Source organism: Lissotriton helveticus, chromosome 10, assembly GCF_964261635.1.
Source record: "Lissotriton helveticus chromosome 10, aLisHel1.1, whole genome shotgun sequence".
Classification (NCBI taxonomy): domain Eukaryota; kingdom Metazoa; phylum Chordata; class Amphibia; order Caudata; family Salamandridae; genus Lissotriton; species Lissotriton helveticus.
Genome location: NC_136071.1, coordinates 476,482,205 through 476,500,407, shown reverse-complemented (window position 1 = coordinate 476,500,407; position 18,203 = coordinate 476,482,205). Strand labels below are relative to the sequence as shown.

The following is an 18,203-nucleotide window of genomic DNA, read 5'->3' as shown; positions in this document are numbered from 1 at the left end:
GGCTGGCAACCGCTTTCGGTTTCAATTCCTGTCTGGAGCTCAACCCGACTTTGTCGGCTCCGTGGACGGCCGGACGCTCCTACACCCTTGGTCTCTCCGCTTCTACTGCCGATCTGTAGCGGCTTCCAGATCTGAGACTGGCACCACCTTCGCCCTTTTGGTCCTACATTTGCCACCGCAGTCACCATTTTTACCCGTCAACAGGCGACCCGTACGGGTCCAGGATCCAAGATGGCCACCAAGCCTGAGGGTGGGAAGCGCGGGCCTAAACCGGGCGTTCGAGGGAGTGCTCTGCAAACGAACATTATGGACCGGTACACTCTAGCTAAGGGATCGCCGGGAGCAGCAGCTAAACCCTCGACGACAATGCCGGAGGACTCATCGATTGAGGACGAGCCCTCGCTGCGAGATCTCATGGGTGCCATCACCGGTATTAAGGCCTCATTGGGGCAACAATATGAGGCCTTGACTCTCAAACTGGATACGGTGTCGATTGATGTCAATCTGATCCGGGCGGACTTGGCGAAGACAAATGAAAAGGTCAAATCCCTGGATCTTAAGACCCCTAGCCTGGTCACCGACGTCGCCGACTTACAGGCTGAAGTCGCGAATCTGAGGAAAGCCAATGATTATTACTCTGGGCGCCTAGAGGACTATGAAAGCCGTGCCAGGCGCAATAACATCCGCCTGATTGGGGTCCCGGAATCATCGACTGCTGCCTCGACGGACCTATTGGTGGAAGACCTGGTGCTGAATCACTTGGCGCCCAAGGGTCTCAGCAAGTTTTTCGCTGTCGAACGTGCACATAGGATCCCCGGCGGCACACCTAAATCGGGTGCTAACCCTCGACCCATCATTGCGAGGATCTTTCATTTCCGGGACAGAGACGCTATCCTGCAGGCTTCGCGGCAGTCTGGTCCCATTGCCTTTGAGAACTCTACTGTCAGCTTTTATCCGGACTTTACACAACAGGTCCAGAAACAGAGGCTGGGGTTTCAAGGGGTCAAGAAGAGACTCCGGGAAAGGTCTATGAAGTATGCCGTGCTCTTTCCGGCCCGTTTGCGGGTGGTACACAGGGATCGTACTTTTTTCTTTGACCATCCTGGGGTCGTGAGTGACTGGCTTGACACGCTGCCTACGGATCATGAACCTTTTGAGGACTCTGGCAAGTCGGATCGGGCGGAAGGTGGCCCGACGGAGCAGGAGTAGCTGTTGACTTTGACCCCGTACACTTCCCGTTGGTTTTGAACTGTGCTATGCTGTGTTCTTAATGTTTGCAAGTAATAGTCTTTTTGGGGGTGGGTGGGGGGCGAACGGGTCCTTTCTCCTCCTGGGTTTCTTTTCGTAGATTAGTTGGGTGGTTGGGCGACAGGCACACTGCAAGTTTATGGGGCTCTTTGGTCTTCAGCAGGGGTGCGGGGTGGGGGTATAGTTGTTTTGACAATGTTGGGGGAACTGGGTTGTTTGTTTGAATTTTATTGTTACTTGCAAGGCGAAGGAAAGGCGCACTCCTGTTTTTTGCAGTTGCTCTGGGTGTGGGGCGGGGGAGGGGCTGAACACGGGGATGGGGGGTAGGGGACTTCGGTTATTGTGTTGGAACGTGAACGGGTTGGGGGATGGGATTAAGAGGAGGGTGGTGTTGCAATTGCTGAAACGTTTGACTCCAGATGTTGTTTTACTGCAGGAGACTCACTTGCTCGGCAACAAGTGCTACGCTTTGAATAGGCGTGGTTATCGCCTTGTGGCGCACTCGGGTTTCACTTCGGGCTCTAGGGGGGTGGGCATTCTGGTTCGGACCTCCCTCCCCTTGGCCATTGATGATGTCATACTGGATGATAAGGGACGATACGCCGCCATTGTGGGGCGCTGGGAGGGGAAGGTTCTTATCCTGATTTCTGTGTACGTGCCCCCGGGCCTCCAGGCCCCCACATTTGCTGATCTGAGTGGACTTATCCTGGGTCTCCCCGAGGGTCTGCTTTTGGTTGGGGGTGACTTTAATGCGGTGGTCTCGGGGATGCGTGATCGTCACCCTCCCAGGGAACTGCCGAGGGCCCAGACTTGGTTGAGTGACTTCCTGGAGACGCTGGGGCTCACTGATTGCTGGCGGTTGCTTCACCCGGGCCAGTTGCAATATACCTATCATTCTGGTGCTCATGGTAGTCTCTCGAGGTTAGATCATGTATTACTGCCCTCGGCCCATGCATCCCTCATACGGGAAGTTAAACATCTGGCACGGGGTATCTCGGACCATTCACCGCTTTGGCTGGTGGTTGATGCACGGCAGGGTTCAGCGGGCCGAGTGGCTCCGATCAACCCCTGGTATTTGAAGGACCCCAGGGTCAGGGATGAGCTGGTTAAAGCACACGATTGTTATTTTGAGGAAAATGTGGGCTCTGTTTCCTCCCCTAGTTTACTTTGGGAAGCTTACAAGACAGTCATTCGTGGCCAGGCCCTCTCATTGATTGGTGGCATGAAGTTGGCCAACCGTGCTGAGTTGGTTCGACTTGAGGGGGAGGTCACGGCCCTGGAGGAGTGCTTGGGATCTGGGGTCACCGCTGAGGGGTTACATCTACTGGAGTTGAAACAACATGAATACAGAGCTCTGGTCACTGAAGCTGCTAAGGAAATGGGAAGGGAACAGCAGGGACGCCTGTATGATGTGGGTGATAAGGCTGGGAAACTGCTTGCTTGGTTGGATAAGAGAGAGACTGCAAGTCGTGTCGTCCCTGTGATTGTTGCGGAGAATGGAGAGTGTTGTACAGACCCTGTTGATATTGTTGCATGTTTTGCCGATTATTTCCGCGAGGTGTACTCCCAGGTGTCTGATCGATCAGAGCAGGACTCCCACCTGCTATTGCGTGATATTGCACTTCCCCGATTGTCTGACATTGATAGAGATGCTCTGGATGCTCCGCCTACTGTGGACGAGATTGCCGCTGCTGTCCGTTCGGTCCGATCCGGCAAGGCCTCGGGCCCTAATGGGCTCCCCATTGAGCTATATAAACTGCGCCCGGATTCGCTAGCTCCTCATCTGCGCTCTATGTTTCTTGAGTCTTTGGAGGTGGGTTCTCTCCCGCCAGACCAGAGACTGGCCACCATTGTTGTCATCCACAAGGATGGTAAACCTCGGGATCGCTGTGCCTCTTTTCGACCCATTTCGTTGATTAATGCGGAACCTAAAATCTTGGCCAGGCTGCAGGCGACACGTTTGGCGACCGTCATTGGGGACCTGGTTCACCCTGATCAATCCGGCTTTATACCGCATCGTAACACGGCGCTTAACCTCCGAAGGTTGCATGGCGTCCTGGCACGGGCCGAGATGCTGCGTGAGCCCGCCATCTTGGCGTCCTTAGACGCTACGATGGCGTTTGATACGATAGAATGGCCGTATTTGTGGGCGGTTCTTGCTAAGTTTGGTTTCGGTTCGGAGTTTGTTCAGTGGGTCAAATTGCTTTACGCCGGTCCCATTGCTCAGGTGGTGGTCAATGGTCGGGTCTCTGCGCCCTTTGCGCTGAGCAGAGGGACGCGACAGGGCTGTCCCCTGTCCCCCTTGTTGTTTGCTCTCGCCTTGGAACCGCTGGCGGCCTGGTTGAGGTGGGAACCGTCCCTGAAGGGCATTAGATGGAATTCGGAGTTTGAGGACCGTGTATCTCTCTACGCTGATGATATTCTGCTGTATCTTACATCACCCCGTAAATCCCTCATTGTGCTGTTTGATGTCTTAACGTCCTTCCGCAAAAACTCGGGTCTTGTCATCAACTGGTCGAAGTCCTGTGTATACGTCCTGTCGGGTGCCGCCCCCCTTCTGCCAAGTGGTTGTCCTATCGCGATTGTGAAAGATGGATTTAAATACCTAGGCATTTTTATCACGCTGAGCCCTGCCCTGCGGTTTGACCGTAATTTACTGCCCCCTCTTCAGCGCCTTCGGGCAGATGTGGTCGCCTGGGGGAAACTTCCTCTCTCTCCCCTGGATAGAGCGGCATTGTTTAAGATGATGTCACTGCCCCGCTTCCTCTACGCATTGCAAAACACACTTGACGTTGTCCCGGCTACATACTTCCGTGAGGTTGAGAGTTTACAGAGGCAACTGGTGTGGGGGGGTAGTCCCCGGATCGCCATTGCTAAATTGTCGCTCCCGTGGTACGACGGTGGAATTGCTTTGCCTGATATCCGTCGCTATTATTGGGCGTCTCAACTGGGGGCAATAAATCATTGCATGTATGGCCCTTTGCCGAATCCGGCCTTCGAGATGGACAAATGGTTGTTACCGGGGGGCGACTACAATAGAGCCCTCTACTCGAAACTCACCCCTCGCAACGTGACGGGCCCCACTAGGACGGCCGTCCAGGTGTGGCGACATGCTTCCATGGCGCTTGGGTGGACTGATAAATTGACTCGTGCCACCCCCCTGTACGCGTCTGATAGACTTGGCTCACTTTGGCAGTCCCGGGGGTTTGATAGGTGGGACTTGATTGGTATCAGCAAGATTGATGATATTTGGACTCAGGGGAGAATGAAGACGTTTGAGGAATTGAAAACCGAGTACGCTTTGAGCGATCGCGAATTTTTTCGCTATGCACAGGTCCGCCACGCGGTGCTCTCGGTCTTCCCTTCGGGTGTGGAGATTCCGGAGTCGTCCATGCTTGAGGACAGGGTACTGGACGGACATGTTCCTGATAGTACGATTTCGCTTATTTATAAAAAATTAATCAACTCCAGGTCTGATCTCCTGTTTCGCCTCAGAGAGGTCTGGACTGGTGATGGGCTGGAGCTGGACGATGAGGACTGGCAGGCGGCGATCTCCTCCCCTAAAGAGGTGGCCATCCAGGCGCGCCTTAGATTTGTGCAACTTAAAACCCTGCATCGAGTGTATGTCACTGGTCCCCGTTTGGTACATATGGGCTTTTCTGTGGATGGTTTGTGTCGGCGTGGATGCGGTCTCCTAGGCACCTTTTTACATATCATCTGGGAGTGCCCTGAGATAGTGCGATTCTGGACCCGTGTGCACGAGGTGATGAGTGAGGTTACGGGGGTGCAATCGATGCCGGAGGCTAGGAGATGCCTGCTGAACGTATGGGAACCGAATGATTACTCCGTGTCGCAGCTTCGGAGGGTGACCTTGGGCAATATGATTGCCAAAAGAGACATTGCGCAACTGTGGGGCGCTCAGAGGCCTCCCGGGATTCGGAAATGGAAACAAAACATGGATTGGTGCATGTTCAGAGAAAAAACTGTATATATTTCTCGAGGAACCCCCCGAAAATGGGGGAAGATATGGACTCAGTGGAACACTTACTGTGGCGATATATGTGCCCCTCCTCTTCCTGACCCAGATGTTGCACCTACGTCCCCGTAACCCGAGGGTTCCTCCACATACTATTGTATACTGGTTGCGATTTGTTCTTCTGCCCCCCCCCCCTGTGAGACTCTTTCTCGATAGAACGAACGCTCATTGGATTGTCCTTCCCGCTCCAACACCATGTACTGCAACGTTGTGTATATTGATGTCTCTTTTTCTTCACTCCTTGCAAGTTGTTTGTGTTATAAAATCAATAAAAAGTTTTCAAAAAAAAAAAAAAGAATTGCCCACCTCAATGTCCTATTCTTTGGATACAAACTTTTAAGTGAAGGAAAAAGCCTGGCAGCAAACTTTTTAGAAAAATGTGCGGTGCTCCAACCTCCAAAAAAGCTGAAAACTTTACAGTCAGTTCTAGGATTCCTGAATTTCGGAAGAACCTTCATTCTAAACTATGCAGAAAGGGTTAAACCTCTCCACAAATTAATCAAACCTGATTTCAAACAAACCAATTGGACTCAAAAACACACAGAAATTTTGCGTTCAGTGCAAACAGACATGTTAGCAACAACCCAAATACAGACATGCGTAAACGAACGCAACCTTGTAATCCAAATCATCCCTGGGAGATGCTGATTCACATAACTAACCTTTAATGAAGGTGAAAAGGTACCAATAGCTTACAAATCACACTTGTACACACAAGCTGAAATGAAATTCACTTCAACAGAGAAAATTCTGACAACAGTTCAGACTGCAGTAGCAAAATAAAGAGCCCTCGTGCAGGGTAAACAAATAAAAATCGTTACTCCTGTACCTGCCTTAGAGTCAGTGACAAAGGCAAGCATTCCAAATGCAAAAGCTTTACATCTAAGATGGATACAATGGGTTAATTATCTTGCTGCGACAGATGTTGAATACGTTTTTGATCCTTACTTGAAGACACAAGAATTTCTCCAATATGAACAAGAATGTCCTCTGCCCATTGAAATTCTGCCTCTAGAACATTACGGCTGTATAATTTATACTGACGGATCACCACAGCCCGCAATTGGGGGTAAACAAGCTTATAGTGCTGCATGCGCGATTGTTAAAGGTCGCTGGCGCGATGGTAAATTCAGACCTATGGTCACAAAAACTCAATCCCTAGGAGACTGTACATCTCAGCGAGCTGAACTACAGGCTTTCAAGATGGCGCTTGAAAATACCGATCGCGAATTCCCCACACTCATAGTGTGCGATTCATATTACTGCGTCCAGTCTTACAATGAATATCTGCAGAACTCGGTTCAAAATGGATTTAAATACGCAAAAGGTGGCACAATCAAGCATAAAATGCTTTGGGAACAAGTAGTTCTTTTACAGAAAGAACTACAAAAGACTCACGTGATCCATACACTGAGTCATCAGCGTGATGGTGTTCACCTTGAAGGGAATTCATTGGCTGATGAAGCTGCGAAGGCAACGGTGCAAACGGCTTCCGTAGCTGCACTCACTCGTTCAAAAACAAAAATAGACGGTGAAACCATGCTTCCTGTCAATGCCACGAGCAAAGGCTGCGTTACCTCTAAATTATCCACTTAAGTATACATACATAATTGATGCAAACTCTGTTCCTTTTGCTCGATTCCTGGCGTGGGGATAGGGTAATTCCAAACAGGAACCGTAGAAGTGCTCTGACTTACGAAGCACATATGGGAGAGGGTCTGATACATCCAGGGATCTCAAAATTTCTATTAGAATTAGAAGAGATGTACTGGTGGCCAGGGATGAAAGCTCACATATACGAATTCGGAATTAATTGCGATGACTGTTACAGAGATCACAGCTTGGAGCGCCCTCAGATTCCTGACACATTGTAGCCGGCCCAGTACAGACACCATTGTTAGATAGCATTAGACGATCGACGCTCAGACGTCCCCATGGACAAAAGCGGTCCCACAAATATTAGAACGAGATTCATTTGGATGTGGCCTCAGCGCTCGGCTGACACCCGAACTGTTATTAAAGATTTGCAAGTCTTTATCGGCACATGCGCAATCGCCATGCTACATTCTGACCAGGATCCTGCGTTTAGCTCTAGGGCTTACAAGGAGGCCATGGCCAGCTTGGGCGTTGCATTGCGGTTTTCGAGTCCATTCCATCCTGAGGGAAATTTGGTTGTGGAAAGAAAAAAACGTGACATAAAGCAATCTATAACAGCTAGGGTATTAGGGTCGGGTGATGGGTGGGTCAAACATGTAATAAGTGTCCAACGTAGTCTTAATAACCTGCCAAGAAATTCTTTGGGTGAAATCCCTCCATATGAAATCCTTTTCGGTACTAGAATGTTGGTTGAAGACCTCGATCGTCATACTTCAGTGGTGGAACAAAAACCCTTTGATATCAAAGATCGTTTGGCTGTTTTACAGGACTTAAATGAAACAAGAAGAAGTTTAAGCAACACCATACAAAAGCCAACGACCACTGAAGAAAAACCACCTTCCCCAGCAAGACCTGCCTGGATTCCAATGATTGGGGATCTGGTCAGAGTGAAAATAGCGGATAAGAAGTAATTTGGGCCTTCTTACAGAAAACCAGTACCTGTACTAGCAGTCCACGGATCGAGAACAGTGTTACTGCCGCCCCTTGCTGGAAGAAAGGAGAACCGTCTGTATCAATTGACCTGGTGAAACCACATCATCTGGCCAATAATAAATAGTAGGCCCAGTGGACTCCCAAGATGTAGCAGACGACCAAATCTTGCTACTATCCAAGAGGTTCAACTGAAAGACTCAACACCTTTGAAGATTCTGCAGTAAGAAAAGAAGGACTATGCAATAAAGCCATGGAACTTGTGCCTCTTGAAACCCAAATAACAGTTTGTCAAGACACTCCCATCTACAATGATGTAGCATCTGACTATACCAACATGTCAAGGGAACAAGCAGCTCCAGCAATTTCAAAAAATCCGTCTGCAATACCAACTATTGACAGAACTGCCTCTGGCTATTTCATCAACTTCGATACCTTTTCTGAGGATCCCAGTGAACCTGAAACAGCGCCAAAAAACAAAACTTTCAAGGAACAATTAACGGAACTTGGTCACCCGCTTGCAAATACATATCTGGTTTTAACATGGGTTGAATTTTGGATTGGATTAGGTGTATTTTGTCTCCTACTATGGCTCATTCTTGTGTTAAGTTTGGGAAAGCTGATAGATGAAAAACATATTAAATTGACACAGCAAGTAAGAACAGCAACTTGCTCCTGAAACCACGCAAATCATCTCATCGTGAACAATGAGACCTGTCATCAGTGAACATCACAGCCATTCCTCTACCTGGTGGAATAGCATGGGATAGAACTGATTATGACATTTAAGGCCCTGTCGAGCTGCTGAAGATTCCACACCAATTTAAGGTTTCCTTGAGTGATTTTGTTTCACCTAGTACATTTTCTGATGATTGGGACTTTCAGACTGTTAATAACATGATGGCAGACTTAGAAATGTCAGCAAAATTTGCAAAACATGCATACTTAGAAGGTTCATCAAATTATGAAGAAATGTATTGTTTTAATCATTTTGGTCATCATTATTTGCACAAATATGCAAACCCTAGAAATGTTTCAACGTATAATCAATGGGAACATTGTCCGACACCTCCAAAAGGTAGCTCTAAAACATTCTATAGAAAATGTCCATACTTTACAGGTTTTAATATCACAAACCCAGAAAGCTTTTACTTAAAAAATGTTAATAAGACAGGCATGAAAAGTATGTTGACAAATACTAAACAGATTTATTCTGCGGCCTTTTATGCTCAATTGTCTACATTAGGCTTTGACTTTTGGAAAGATAACATTGGGACAAAAACTGTTTGGGGCACAACAGACTAGCAGGTACAAGGTTAAGAAGCATTATTCAGAGCTTGCATCATCCCAGAACAAATACTGTTCTTAAATGAAACTGTTCAACAGACATCTTGTCTTGGCCTGGCTAAGATAAAAGATTTAAACAAACCGTCTATACCTAAGCCCACGCATGAAAGTAATATAACTTCGGATGAGGCGGTAGACGTAAATTAAATTTTACTACAAAACAGGAATAATCCTGATTGGAAAAAATGGTTAATCTGGCCAACGGACATGAATAACTGTCAAGATAGATTCCTCAACAAGACCCAAGGGTTTACAGTAACTCGGCCAGATCCAAGATATGTCCAGAGACAACATCCAGGGATAATAACAACTTACATTGTAGGAAAACTGTGCCTTGAATGGTTACAAAAATCCACACTCCCAGATATAAAACAACACTTAACTTTACTTAAAGATGGCGTTGACTTACGAGAATTCTTACTTGGACCTCGCAAACCACGTCATAAACGTTTCATATACGCCAGTATTTACGCTGCTTAAAAAGAAGCTTGGAAAGTAACGCAAATGGAAACTGCAGAACAGGTACGAGAAATTGATCGTATTAATTTAGAGAAAGCACTATCTGTAGTTGACAATGGGCTAACAACTCTGTCGTCCAGAATTTATTCTTTGGACAGCATTGTATCCTCTGCCATACACATAATGGAACAGGACTTGCTAATGTTACAACATGGCCAGTCTCAATAACGTTCTATAATGCTGTTAGGCTGGACGTTACAAAACCTTCGTTCTGGCTATACACCTTGGCGCCTAATCAACACCACATCACTGTTTACTGTATTTAACCTTACAGATACACAAATCTCTTTGGCACAGAGGGGAGCAGACTATACGGTGCTGAGCATAGAAAAACTGGAGAGATTACCATTGAGCGTTTCTAAGAAACCATCAGTTGAATGGATAATACATGGCACCATCAAGATACCAGTGATGATTTTCCAGTTTCAATATTGCTTAAAACACATACCAGCAGGTCTGTATGAAAGGTTGGGTAAGGAATACATAAAGTCGACCTGGGATTTACCATACACACATAAATGCTGGAGTGGGGTAAAGGAGGTATTTCTTAGTGGAAGAAATTGTAAAACCACATTAAGCGGTACACTTCTGTGTCAAGGCATTAATTTACATGGAGCCTGTGAGAGTCCTTCAAACAACTTATCATGCCACCTGCAGGGTTCCCCGGCAGCAGTGATTTATTCAATTTTTAGGCAGCTCTCCATTGGTAGCTACATAATGTTGAACGATCACAGCTGTTGTGGAATTATGCCAGGAATAGCCTATCTTGTTAGTGTGTCAGCCAGGGTAACTTGTTGTATGCAAGTATTGTTTCCAAAAACTTAGACAGACGGGAAGTAGCCACTATGGCCTTCACTGAACATCTCTTCTATACGAATTGATACTTTAAGCAGAATAAAAGCCATTCTTTTACCAAAAACTGTGCCTCTGACCTCGTCCAGAGAGACGTATGATCTGCAAGTTGCAAGGCCCTCTGCAGAGATACATGCATTATTATCAACAAACTGCCCAATACATTTCGCAGAAATGTTAGGTCATATCTTAAACATGTCTGATACCAGCGGTATTGTACATGCATTTAAGACTATTTTTTTGGGACTGTTAACACCATTTGAAGCAGTCTTTGGCATTTTTCCTAACTTCGTGCACTCTGTGTTGAGCGGCCGGCCTCTCATCTTGGGACTCGTAGCAGGGATCCTGATTTTATTCCTCCTGCTCCGTTATGGCAAGTCCGGCCACCAGCGATACCCAAATTACCATGGAGAATGCTCTCCTGGCCATGCAGTATTGTGAAAGAATAACACAGATCCTTGGCTTGGCTAATTTGAGAGATCTGAATACCACATGGTTCCTGTCATTTAGACCAATCTGGCAAGATTGCATCTTCCTATTCTACAATGCCTGCTTTGTGGAGAGGAATGCGTGTTAGATATCTGTCTAACACTTCCATCAGTAATGCCAACGGATGTTGACGCATTACTGGGTCTGGTAACGGCTCATGTATTGTGTTGCCCCTACGGCTACCAATCCTGATGATGGCATTCATTGAGATCTCACCGGCAATTCCAGCTGAAGGTGAGATACATGGACCAACAGGCACACAGGTACCATCTGCTGCGAACATTGCTAATGAGACTGACGCTGACGGCGATGTTTCACATCTGTGTACAATTGACCTTCTTAGGTCAATTGTACTCGCCAAGGATAGGTACCAGGGGGGTTCAGGTCTTGTTCTATGCGGACGATGCAGTGCTGCTGGCCCGAACACCCCGAGGCCTTCAAGCATTGCTGGATGGCTTTGTTGATTTTATGGAGAAGCTGGACCTGTCAGCTAATCTTGCAAATCATACATATTGGAGGTAGGGAAGGTGCCCGCAAAGAAATACAGATATATGATTGGGGCACATTGCATAGAAAAAGTCCAGTCATTTTCCTACTTAGGTATACTGGTAGATTCCAGACTAAATTTCAAACCACTGATGGAGGAAAAATGTCACACCCTAATTAGATTTTGTGAAAGAACAACAGGAGTAAAACCCATTAACCACGTCGGGATGGGTGTAGAATGTATATAAGAAACAATTCCCAACAGGTTTCAATTTAAGGCAGTTCAAAGATGTATGCATGCAGCATTACATAAGAAAGAAACAAGGAGACTCATGCGATTTAAGAGCTTGTAATTCACCAATTTAAAAAAAGGGCATTTCACATGGGAATACAGTTAGGCAGCACTGTACAGAGAGAATCATGTGACAACCCGAAAGCACTTGGTGAAAAGTGATATATACAATTAGTGAAAAGTGATGATGCAAGTGCTGACCGTGAACAGCGTGAACGGCAAAAGGTGACAAAGAAATATACAGTGTTGGCTCAACAAGACTTAGTTTTAGTCACTTTAGTCATGATTACAACATTTTTCAGGAACAAAAACGTTAGATGCGCCATAAAGTTGCGCTGTGATGTCGACGGCGTTTCGATCCCCGTGAGTCGGGATCGTCTTCAGGACGGGGTTGTCAGGTTCAGGGAGTGCTTATATATGGCGATATATAAGAGGCGGGCTGCTGGGTGGTCTTGGAGGTTGGGCCGGATAGCAGCGAGTCCCGTCTGAGTTATGGGCACGCTAATGGCCGCGTAGATCCTGGGTCCATGGGCGGGGGCAGTTGGAGAACAATCTGGAGAGATTGAACGGCGGGCGGGGGCTGAAAGTGACACAAAGTACCCTGGGCTTCATTGTGCATGAGGAATTGGGCGCCACCTATATTAATGACAGGATAAAACTAAAACCGGCTACCTGCTGGGTCAAAATCTGGACAAATCCAGAGGCCACCCTAACAAGAGAAATTATCAAGGACTGTATGGCACGTGATAATGGGCTGAACATTCCATTGCTCAAACATGTTAGGGAATCCCTTGAGGGCCTGGCTGTCCGGAATTTTTTAATCACCCTCAGAAACTGTTGGCCAAGGATAAGCTTATGGTAACAGGGAGATTTTGAAATTACTGGGTTGTAGCAGGAAAGACCAGGAGATAAAAAAAACGGCAGTGAGAAGATATATCCTGACCAAATCCTGCCTGGGTATTGAACCTTACCTGTATCTCATGCACAGTGCCCAAGATAGATTTTTAATGACGTGCTTTAGGTTGGATTCCCTACATCACAGCCTTGCGGTGCCTTCAGGTTTTACTAAAACAGTGGAGCAGAAGGGTCCCTGCGGCTGCGATCACCGATCTTCGCAGGATACCCTTCATTTTGTACTGCTATGGCCGTATTATACGCACCCTAGGAAGCGGTTTTTAAAAATAATTCTAAAAAAAGCAGGGTTTAGACAGGCCAAAGTGGCCTTACTGTATTTTAACCCTGTACTGTACTGTAAACTTTTTAAGAGTGGCAACACGTCTCAGGAACACCAGAGGGAATGTGTGAATTGTACAGTCATGAATTGTTTTTAAATCTGTATAATATTGTAAACTTTTTAACAGTTGCAAAGTGCTTAAGGAATTCCAGATGGAATAAGCAAAAAATGTATTTATATGCATTGTTTTTAAGCTGTGCTTTTATGGTGTCTTCTGATGCAGAATAAAGTATATATTTGATTTGATTTGACCTTCCTAATGAAGTGGTTCAACTTTCATCTACTGTGGTAGACGATTTCTTTACCAGCCATGAACAACTTAATGTTTTCTCCTGACACCGAGAATAACTTTTGAAGTTAGCACACTGCTTTCTTTCGAACTCTGAAATTCGACCTTAATTTTTTTCAAAACAAAAAGCTTCTAACTTTGGAACTGTATTTTTCTACAATTTGATTTGACTTTTTTTCAAAACGCAATGAACTTTGGCACAAAGACAATCTGCTTAAGGTAGAACTATTCTTAGAGAACAAGAATTCTTTGAATACTTCCAATTAACAATATTGACCTAACACGCATGCCAAAACCAAAACAGTTTGTATATTCTGCTATGGGATGGTCTTGACTTTCTCTTCTGTAACTGAGAGCCATTTCATAATTGTAATTTTTGTGATTCATTCGGTTAGCACTCGTAATATAATATCATAAGCTTACAATGAAATCATTGCTTTCAAATGCGTACTGTACAAATGCTCATTTTATGTGTGCAACCGTTTTCAAATGCATTTTATATATTTTTGGTGGGATTGTAAACACATGCTCTAGATTATATGTTTTAGTGCTTGAACTTAGATGAACATGATAACGTGGAGTGGGTGTTGGGTAACATTTTAGGACCCATTTGTAATTGTCCCAATTCATGCCCTTATATAGGTATAAATCACCATATCCTTATATAGGCATAAGAATCATAACCATATTTAGACATACCTCATCCAGTCCAAATACGGCAGGGCTACTTCCACTAGTTCCGAAAATCCACAACGATTTCTTGGAAAACTCGGCTTCAGTAGCTAGGGACTTCCCCTAGCTCGAATACTGACTTGTCCAAGAACTCACAGAGTTTTCAAAGAACTGAGACACTTTGATGACGTTATTATGTCCACCTTTACGTCAATCTCGGCACCTTCAAGGTATTAATATGCCCACACTTGCCATAGCAAACACACAGTGGTTTGGAGCAGTTCGACTATGTACTTGCCCAATGCGCCCTGCTACTGCAAGTGCCGAAGGAAGCCGACCCTCCAGCAGACGCACTGAGAGAGACACTGTCTTTTCTCCTGCTGAGAAATCCAGCTCCAGTGTTTCCAAGCTACCCTTGGGGGTAGTTGAGAAATCGAGTCCTGAGCCTAACCTTCTTCATTCCAAATCAAGGTACGGAGCTGATTAGACCCATATAGAAATCTTGGACAGATTCTTGGCAAAGAATAGTACATTTATGCTACACCTCATTTACTTCTTTCCTCGTACTAAGCTTAGGTTAGGTACATCGGAGTAGGCGTATTTTAGAAGCACCAGTTGAGTACTTTTAGCCTCTTTTATTTATGTATGTACTTATCTATGGTTTAGGAACCATACAATGCTCTTACATTATTATTTTATTCTACTCTTTCTACTGTATGCATTATATTTTGCAACCAGTTTTACGATTGTAGCAGTTCATTTCTTATGCTTGAGAAAGAAGACTGTTCAATAAATCCTTTTATTGAAAACGTCCGTCTCTCTACTTCTCTGCACCTCTGGTAAAACGATGCATGCACGATTGACTAAGTGAAGTATCTATCTATTGTTCCCACGACTCTGAAGATCAGTTTTATCTTGGGGAAACAAAGTTGTCATGTTTATGCGGTTGTCAGAAATTAAATCCCTTCTTGTGTACTCGAAAACGTTTCTAGTGACCTCTGAGCTAGCTGGCACTCACAATTAAGTCTAATATATTTGATAGAGACCTAGTAGACATACGTCCTACGTCACATCTATAGGATATATTATTCCAATGCGCAGAGCCTATTGGGAATATAGGAACTACACTACAGACCGTCAGCGACACCTGGAATGCTATTTGCGGCCTCCTCCACCATCAACTGGACTCTTCAAGCTGGACTTTGAAAAGATTATGTTTTTAGCTGGACTAAGTTGGTCCCTGTATCCGACCTGTGCTTCTGAAGTTGTCATTCACCCAAACTCGCATTAGCTGATAAACATGAGTGACACTTTGTGCTTTTAGGCGCTGTACCTACCTTAAATCTTTGAAATTGCAAATATCCAGTTCTACTGACCAAATTTATTGTTTTAGTGTCAACAATATATTACATTCCACTCTTTTTCTAAGTAGATGTGGGATTTTTATTGTGTTGTCTTCTCACTTTATTACTGTTTGAGTGCTCCATAAACACTTTACACATTGCCTCTAAGTTCAGCCTGGCTGCTTTTGAGCCAAGCTACCAAAGGGTAAAGCACAGGGTAATTTAGTGACCTTTTGTGTTTCATCCTGACAAGAATTGTGGCTGTCATTGGAGTAGGACTTCACCCCCCCAACCAGCAACCCTAAAGCGTGTCTAAAATGAAAGAGTGTCCTCATGTAACATAACTGGTGCTATGTAAAGCGCTCTGATAACTGATTCGGTTCGGTTCTAGTTCGCGCTATATAAAACTCTGCAAAAAAAAACAAAACAATTTTTCACACACATTGATTTACAGGGGGGTAAAAAAGCAGAACTAGCCTGGTCCCTGTATCCATCCCACACTCCATCACAGTCGGCCTAAATTTGCGACTTTCACCCGGCCTCGCACAAGCAGAAAACTGGGAGTGAAGCTTTATGTCTTTAGGAACTATTTTAACCGTAAATGTTTGAAGTTGCATATTCCCCGTTCTACTGATTTTTTTTTTGTCATTTTGGTTTCAAATGTATTACATTTTACTCCATTTTTCTAAAGTGTTGTGAGATTTTTATTGTGTTTTCTTTTTCCTTTATTATTGTTTGAAGTGCTGCATAAATACTTTACACATTGGCTCTAAGTTAAGCCTGACTGCTTTTATGTCAATCTGTCAGACGGATAAGCACAGTTTATGGTTTGCTTGTGCTTAACCCTGACAAGAATTGTGGTTACTGCTCCAGTAGGGTTTTACTCCCCTAAAACAGTAACCCAATTTCCTACACCAGGGCTTCAGGTGAGCCCCCCAATTGTCAAGAGTATATTCTGTTTACTGTTTTTACATTGCTACCACCAATCATGCCTAGGATACCAACCGTCAAAATCCTTCACATTTATAGAATGTTTAAATATATTTGATATTACATTGTGCTTAAATTGTGTATTTACTTCATTAATCTTCCATTATTTAATTGTATCAGCAGTTGCAGAGCCCCAGAGAAGGCTGTGCATACACCCATTGGTCCATGGACCAAAGATTAAGAAACACTGCAGTGGAGGGCACAAGTTCCACAGCTACCAAACAGTACATGAACTTGCATGCCTAGTTTCAGGCCTTCTAAGGTGGTGTTGCTGCCTGCTTCTGCAGACTCAAAACAGTCATTGAGGTCAGTGATGCTTTAGTTGACTAACAAAAGTTATCTTTGATGGCCTGATCCAGTCAGTGCAGAGAGGAGATTGGGGCTGCTGGGTGGCAGACGAGGGTTAGGTAGATGTTTTGTTCAGGATCCCTGCTAGACTGAAAAAATATAACTTCCCACATATGTCTTGTTTTTTCAGATACTTTTCAGTCCTGTTCTAGCTAGACCTGTTTTATTAGGGAGATCAGTTGTGCCACCCACGCCTGTCCAGCTTGTGACCGCTGTTTCATAGTTTAGCTGCCCTGCCTAAACTAGCTCTGCTTTTCCTTTTCTACCTTTTAGAGTCTGGTGCGACAAGTCCAGTTCACGGTGGAGGGGGCTGTGAGGAACAGGGTGAGCATCAAGGACAGTCATTGCTGGATCTTTTCACAGGCAGTCACCACAGACTGTCGATGCTGTAGCATAATGGGCAGATCTCACGCTGCTGCCCGGCACTGGTGTACGATTTAGCTCATGGAGCGAGGTTCACTGGAGCTTTGCGTTGGCGGTATTGATTGCAGCAAAATCTTGCCACAAACATGCCAATTTGGGAAGAGCCTAAAACTCAGGATTTTTCCTTTTCTGGAAGGAAGAGCTCAGCGTGCTGACAGCACAGCAAAGGCCCAGTAGCACCTCCGAGGGATCAGGAACTCACTCCAGCAGAGGCCAGGAGGGCTCAGGCAGTTCCAATTGTAGGAGGTCAACTGGACAGTTGCAAATAGGCCTCTGGAGCATATGTCCCTGTAACTCAGATGAATACATCAGTCAGCTGACCCTTGGTGACACTTCAGCCTGGAATTAAGGGTGCAAGTCCAGTCTTCCTTCTGAGGAAGTAGGGCAGGTCTTAAGCAGCAGGGCATCATTCTTCTATAGTATCCTCAGGTCCAGGAGTGTATTGAAGAGTTGGGTCTGAGTGTCCACTATTTATCCTTGGGGCAAGCTTTGAAGTTGGAGAATTTCTAGAGGTTTCACCCCCAGAGGTCCTTGGAATTTCTACCTCCGTTTCCTTGCCCAATTTGTCTGGGGGCACAAAAGAATATTGTTAGTGGGACTTAAAATCTGACTTCATCATTAAAGAGTATTTTAAATTACAATTCCTTAGACACCAAACATGACATTTCTACCTGCTCTTAATTGAACGTTATCACCTATTAAATGTGATAAGGTAACCCAATATTCTACTCCAGGAAGAGGTAGGCCTTGCAGCAGTGAAAAACAAATGTAGGGGTTTTCAATACATTTGTTATGAAACCCAATATACCCCAAAATTGGCCTAGGTAGTTACACAACCTTTTACCTACATTTGTCCTACCTTGGTCTATATAACGGATCTGCCGCCAACCTTTTACCTAGTTAGGTGCTGAATAAATGTCATGTGGTTTTCTCTGAAAACTAGCTTCATTTATTATGCATGAGGATTCTTAGTATCACAGCAGGATTACCATCTTCAGCATAATAACTCTGTATAAGGGTCACTGCTATCATCATCCTTGGCCGACATG

General features: G+C 45.2%; 1 long non-coding RNA gene across 1 annotated transcript in view; it reads left to right on the top strand.

Annotated features, from left to right (window-relative positions):
- The window catches only part of LOC144785340 (uncharacterized), a 4,610,862-nt gene that overhangs the window by 1,602,967 nt on the left and 2,989,692 nt on the right, over window positions 1-18,203 (top strand). The gene's annotated exons all lie outside the window — the stretch shown is intronic.